The sequence below is a fragment of the Camelina sativa genome, chromosome 7 (genome assembly GCF_000633955.1).
Source record: "Camelina sativa cultivar DH55 chromosome 7, Cs, whole genome shotgun sequence".
Taxonomy (NCBI): Eukaryota; Viridiplantae; Streptophyta; class Magnoliopsida; order Brassicales; family Brassicaceae; genus Camelina; species Camelina sativa.
In genome coordinates, this window is record NC_025691.1 from 10,337,095 (window position 1) to 10,344,002 (window position 6,908).

Consider the following 6,908-nt stretch of genomic DNA (forward strand, 5'->3'; position numbering starts at 1 on the left):
ATTGAAGAAGATGAAACCGGGAATCGTAATTGAAGGGTGACAAGCCGTAACAGAGCAGGTGGGTCACATGGAAATGGAGGTAAATGAAATCCACACAAAGCTTGCAATCAGTTTGGTCCTGGACTAGATCAACATACCCAAGTTTTCTATCTAAAGGCGGTAACAGAAACAGGGGGTCAAAGGGTTCAAGGGTAGGGTGCAGGCAAGCTGTCGGATCGGGTTCATAATTATGTCTACATAAAGCAAGCATCTGGACAGGGTTAAAAGACAGACCTCGACAAAATAATTGAAGAAGCAACTTTGGAGACACCGATGTTCTGCTACCGAGAGAAACTCGTCTTGACCAAGCAGAGATAATTGATGCGGCCATAGAGATGCCAAATAGATCTTGATTGGGTTCAGGGGTCGAGTGAGGTGGATAGGGGAAGCTGGTGAAAGCAAGGTAACCCCAACATCTTAACGGTGGGATCATAATGCCAAGCTTCACCAAGCAGTCTCCCTCGAAGAGAGAATCCCTGGGAGATCCAACTAAAGCGGTTTCCAAATAACTCTGATACCATTCTACCAATGATGGTGGCTTAAGGATCAGAAGTAGTCTTCGAACTAGTGATACCATTGAGCACACCAAGCGTTGAATAGGGAGGGAGAGAGTGGAGTTAATACCAAACCTGGATTCACACTGACCTCGACACAAAGGGTTTTCAAGTAAATTATAAGAAGCCAATATTCTGCTATCGAGGGAGCCTCGTCTTGACCAAGCAGTTAACATCGTGCAATAAATTAAAAGGAATATCTATTTACTTTTTCTTTTTTTTTTCAACCAAGCAATAAATTAAAAGGAATTTCTTGGTTAGTTGCCCAAGCTGGAGGGAAGGAGTTTACAAAAGAAACTTCAGAGATAAGAGAACGCGAAGCACGGGCAAGACAATCTACCTTCGTATTTGACGCACACGGGATCAAAGAGATGGAGAATACTGGGAAGGACTCCAGCAAGTTAAACTCATCTAGCAGGTTGGAGAAAGACGATCAATCTTAAGGGGACTGCACCATAGTGAGTAACTCAGCACAATCAGTCTCGAAACCTCAACAGAGACGAAATGAGGTCAATCCCAGCTTTGTTTGTACTTTTCTGTTTCCTTGTTCCCTCTGCTTTTGCGCAACGCCCATTTGAGCGAATCCGATTCGGGTTCTACCGCCGGTCATGCCCCCGCGCCGAATCAGTTGTTGCTAATGTTGTTGCCAAACATTTCCGTAGTGACAATACCGTTACTGCAGCATTAGTTCGCATGCAATTTCATGATTACTTTGTCAGGGTTCGTAATCTTCTCCTTGTCATGTGTATATATAGATATATATGCATATTGATATATAATGGTTAATGGACTCGCTAATATATCTTTACGTAACATTGATAAAGCAATATTTCGTACGGTTGTGAAGGGTTGTGATGCTTCTCTCTTGATTGACCCAACACCCGAAAGACAATCAGAGAAAAGTGCTGTACCAAATGCAAGCGTGAGAGGCTACGAGAATATTGATGAGGCTAAGAAGCTGCTCGAGGCTGCATGCCCCCGAACTGTTTCATGCGCAGACATTGTAACTCTCGCCACTAGAGACTCCGTGGCATTAGCTGGTGGTCCAAGATTTTTAGTACCAACAGGAAGACGTGATGGATTATTGTCAAACCCCGATGATGTAGAGTTGCCCGGACCAGCATTTCCAGTGGCCAATTCCATCGAATTATTTGCAGCTCATGATTTGAATACGGAAGACATGGTTACACTTATTGGTGGTGGCCACAGTGTTGGTGTCACGCAATCAATGACCCTGCAATGAACAGGACATTGAATGCTAGGTACGTATATATATGTGCTATGATAAAATGATACATAACATTATATTTCAAAATATAAACTCTGTATTTTTTTCAAGAAGATTCATTATGCAAATTTGAACTTAAAGTAATGTTTACGACACTAACACACATTATTAAGCTACATGTCTTTATTGAAAATATATCGTATCAAATGAGCATCAATACATATGATACACTGATACATTTCTAAAGGTTGAGGGACATATTGTAGAATGTATATATGGAAAGGCTAGTATTATAAATGATAGATCCCTAATCTCTATTGTATCCCTACTATATAATGTACTCTCTATCTAATAAGAATTATTCAGCCTCTTATCTTATATGGTATCAGAGCTGCGATCTCTCTACCTAAAAACCCTAAATTTTTCTGTCAACATGATGAATGTGACTAAGCTCACCAGCACCAACTTTTTGATGTGGAGTCGTCAAGTACGTGCGTTGCTCGATGGCTACGATCTCCTCGGCTACGTCGATGAAACTGTTGCTGTCCCTCCTCCCACTACCACCACTGCCGGTGTTACCTCTGAAAACCCAGATTATAAGATTTGGAAGCGATAAGATCGCTTGATTTACAGCGCACTTTTAGGTGCTATCTCTCTTTTTGTCCAACCTTTGCTCTCTAACACGAACACGTCTGCTGAGATCTGGCGTACTGTCGATCTATGCTGCTCCAAGTCGTGCTCATGTTCAACAGATACGACAGCAGATCAAGATCTGGACCAAGGGAGACAAGTCCGTTGAGACGTACTTTCAGGGTCTTACAACACGATTTGATCAGTTGGCTCACCTTGGCAACCCCATGCCGCATGAGGACCAGATTGAGCAAATCCTTGCCGGTCTCCCTGACGAGTACAGCCGTGTCGTCGATCAACTTGAAGGTCGTGATCGTTCTCCTACTCTCTTATCTTATACATATGTCGTGCTCCAAATGACCCATCAGTGTTCTTGGACCAAGGGACTCCATTTACAGTGGATAACGTGATCTTCATAGAGATTGAAGCGCAAAGAGGAATCCTAAAAATTGATCAAAACATGGGTCTCGACAATTCAACCCGTGAAACTGTGTCAACCTTTGCCTCAAACATTAAACTTTTTAGACGGAGATTTGCCAAAGCAATGGTCAAAATGGGTACCATAAGAGTTCTTACCGAACGTCTTGGAGAGATCAGGAGAAACTGCAGAGTCTTCAACTAACGAATCCTATGATTTGTTATTTTTTTTTGTTTTTCTTTTTTTTGTTTTTTTTTTGTCAAGAAATAATAAATCGGAAAGTGTGCTTTTGCCGGTATCATGTTAATTAGATTGATTCGTGTGTTTTTATTAATATTAATTAGATTGATTTGTTATTTTTTTTTGTTTTTCAGTTTTTTGGTGCTTACTCTTTTCTTCATCCACATCTGAAAGTAGTAACGTGTGTCGAAAGAAAAGAGAGTAGAAGAATGAATTGTACGATGGTTGATAACCAAATCTACAAGACGTTCCTTTTTTATAAGTTTCTATCCGCAATATTAAGATGAGAACGTACGGTAGGTTTTGTATATGTTGGTTACTTGGTTTGGCTGTATGGAACTTTCTTGTTGAATAAACAGGATGGTAAGTGCATGCCTAGTTTCTGGCTGTTCTATGAAGAAAACTAGTCTTTGCTTTCCATACCGTCTCGATCCTCAGTTCATTAGCCTACGCTTCATGTCTTGATCAAATTTGAGCTACCCTCCATCTAGATCCTTGATTGCGTGAGCGTTTTTGGGAGAGCTGTGTGAATTTTGTAGGGAAATAATATAATTTGCGATATAGAGGGACCATTCATGAGTACTGCGATAGTGCGATTAGTTTGATATTTGGGGTGACAGAAAACTCTTACAGGGGATAATAGTTTGCGGAAGGAAGTAGAGTATCTCGGTCCGAATAAAACGTTTGAAGTTATGGAGTCTGCATGAGATAATGAGTATAAAATTGAAGGGGATAAGCGGACATAGAATTTGGGAGGCCATGTTGTCTCGCCGGTTCAACACCTATGATCAGTTCGTTTGCTAGGAAAATGGTGAGCCAAGGCGGAAAAGATAAGGAAACTCTGTATGCCTAGCTAATGGACTGATCATGAGTGTAAGACGTTAACAAGTGCAGAGATGGTGGAAAGAAAAGCTAAAGATCTATATCTGAATTGTGATAAGAATCTTTAGAGGCGTACACAAATTTGAATCTTGATGAAAAACTCCAGTCAAGGAGGGGATTAATAATACATATCCTGGAAATATTGAATCTATTATCTATGTATAAACTGACTCAATGAAACCACTACTATTCATTAAAGGCAATTTACTTTACAAGCAAAAGTTTTAAAAACAAATAAATCCAAATAAGTTGTTAAAGCTTATTCCAAATATATATATATATATATAACTAAATTATGTTTTAGAGCTATAATTTGAATCCGCTTCAATTCAGTGCATTCTAAGACCTTGATTGGTAGCGGTTGTTACTTTTGGCTATAGAGACTTTGACTTTAAAATTTTAGCTGTAGAAAATTTGGTTGTAAATGTTTTGACTGTAAAAACTTTAACTGTTAAAATCTAATTGTTTACCCACAACTTTTAGGGTTTAACTGGACAGGTCTGTGGGCTTCATCCCTAATTGTCTTATAGAACAATCCCACATTCAAAAAAAAAAGAGACTAGCATTACTAATAGTGCAGTAAAGCACATAATACACTCACACAGGTCGCCCTCATTTTTCTCTCAAAACCGGAGTTGTGGGAGGGTGTAGATCTTAGTCTTGCCTCTTAGTTTTTGTTCTCTTTGTTCTGTTTCGGTGTTGAAGCAGTCTTGTTGTCAGATTCCCATGTGAAGCAAAGATCGATTGAAGGAGGAGAAGCCATCAGCGGTGAGTTTTGGTTGTAGAAGAGACAGATCCATTTGCTAACAGGTTAGTCTAGGTTGTGGCTCAGTTCGGGTGGTGCTCTCGTGCTGGTGGCTTGAAGGAGACGATCGCGGGTCGTTTTCATGGACTGGTATTGTATCTCTCTCGTCTCTCTCTTCTTTGGATTGCGGATTTTTCATCAAGGTTGTGTTGGTTTTAGTGTCGTTATGGCTTCAACCGAGGGTTTTAGTTTTCTTTGAGATGTGGTTTGTGTTTTCTTCGCAAATCTGCATTCTCTAGTTAAGGGTTTGATTTGGTTCTTAGTTCTTCTGGTAGTTTGGGTCTGTTGGTTTGTTTGTGTTGGCAATGCGAGCTAGGTATCGTTCCTTGTGTTGGTCATTCGGATGTTTTTTTTGTTGCTAATCATCTACTAGCTCTCCTCTGTGGCTTTTTGGAGTTTTGGAGTTGAGTTCTAGACAATAGCAGTGGATTAGTCATTCAGCTCTTCTCTTGCGAGGAGGTTACCAGTTTTGGGTTTGTAGATGGCTGAAGCTGGGTTTGACGAGGGTCCGCATGTAAGAGCTGCTGGTCTTCCTTGACTTGTCTCAGGTCGATTCGCAAGGTTTTTCTTTGCTCCTAGTTTGGTTCGCCCTCCATGGGGTTCTGGTTTGTTGTGGTGGTTGTGCTTTATGTTTCTCGGAGGTCGATCAAGTGACTTCGTCGGGCTTCTGCTTATAGGCCCGTTTAGCTTGCCCAAATGGGGTCCCCCGGTTCAGTTGATGTGCAAAATTACTCGGTTTACCTTCGGTTTAGGTCGGTATGTCGTGGGTGTCGTGGGTGCTAAATTCAGCACCAACAATTAGTCCCCCCCTAGTTCGGTAGATTCGATTATCCATTCGAGTTTCCGAACTATAGGAAAAAATATTCGATCTAAACTTTAGGAAAACTGAATTCCGAGCACACGAACTGATGTGAGTGCAGGTCGCGATCGTTTACGGAGTCGCTCGGGAAGGATCTAGAAAAGTTCAAAACGCAAAGCTTAAAGAAAAAGACAAAATAGGCCACATCCTTAGGCTGGGTAAGGACGAAGGCCGTACGGACGGTCTCGCCGATGGTTGCCTTGGCTGAGTCGATCTCTCGATCTTCTTGGACGAATGCTTGGACGAAGTGGTTGATCTTGTGTCTTGAAGTCCTGGATGAGCTCTTGGTCCGAGTTGTCTCGCAGGTGATATGAGTGTCTGAGAGGTGTCCGGGTCCGGCTCGAGCGTTCCTGGACGCGTGTCCGATCCCGTGCTCACATCACGCACCGTTGCAGTTGCTAATCCAAGTTGAGACGTGTCGTAGATCATAATGACTTTTGTAAGTTGGTTGCTCTCTTCATTGCTGACCAGCTAGCTCGCAATTCCGGAAGAGGAAGCTCAGTCTTTGTAGGCTATTAGGTTTGTGATCTCCGAACTGAAGGATGATTCCGATCGGGATGATAATTGACCACTTTGAGGAGAGCGAGATAATGGGCTTGGATTATTCCCCTTTTGCGGTTTGATGCGAGTCAAGCATCTGGCCAGGATGTTGAAAGATTTAAACAGAACGGAAGCTATTTGATGATGAACTGAAATCGAAGCTATCTGCAGGCAAGCTGAAACTGAAGTTGTCTGATGACGAACTGAAACTAAATTATCTGAAGACAAGCTGAAGCTGAAGCTGTCTGAGGTTGACCTGAAAGTGAGGTGTCTGAGGACGACTTGAAACTGAAGTTGTCCGAAGAGGAACTGAAAAGTTGTCTGAAGGACGAACTGAGAAGTTGTCTAAAGACGAACTGAAAAGTTGTCCGAAGACGAACTGAAAAGTTGTCTGAAGACGAACTGAGAAGTTGTCGGAAGACGAACTGAGAAGTTGTCCGAAGACGAACTGAGAAGTTGTATGAAGGACGAACTGAGAAGTTTTCCGAAGACGAACTAAGAAGTTGTCTGAAGGATAAACTGAAACTCAAGTTGTCCAAAGACGAACTGAGAAGTTGTCTGAAGGACGAATTGAGAAGTTTTCCGAAGACGAACTGAGAAGTTGTCTGAAAGATGAACTGAAACTCAAGTTGTCAAAAGACGAACTGAAAATTTTTGTGTTTAAAGGAATGTTCGTCCTTGATTTGCGAGCATGGAGCTCGGCTTTTAGCACT

General features: G+C 41.7%; 1 pseudogene; it reads left to right on the forward strand.

Annotated features, from left to right (window-relative positions):
* Positions 1,098 to 3,073, forward strand: LOC104704507 (annotated as a pseudogene).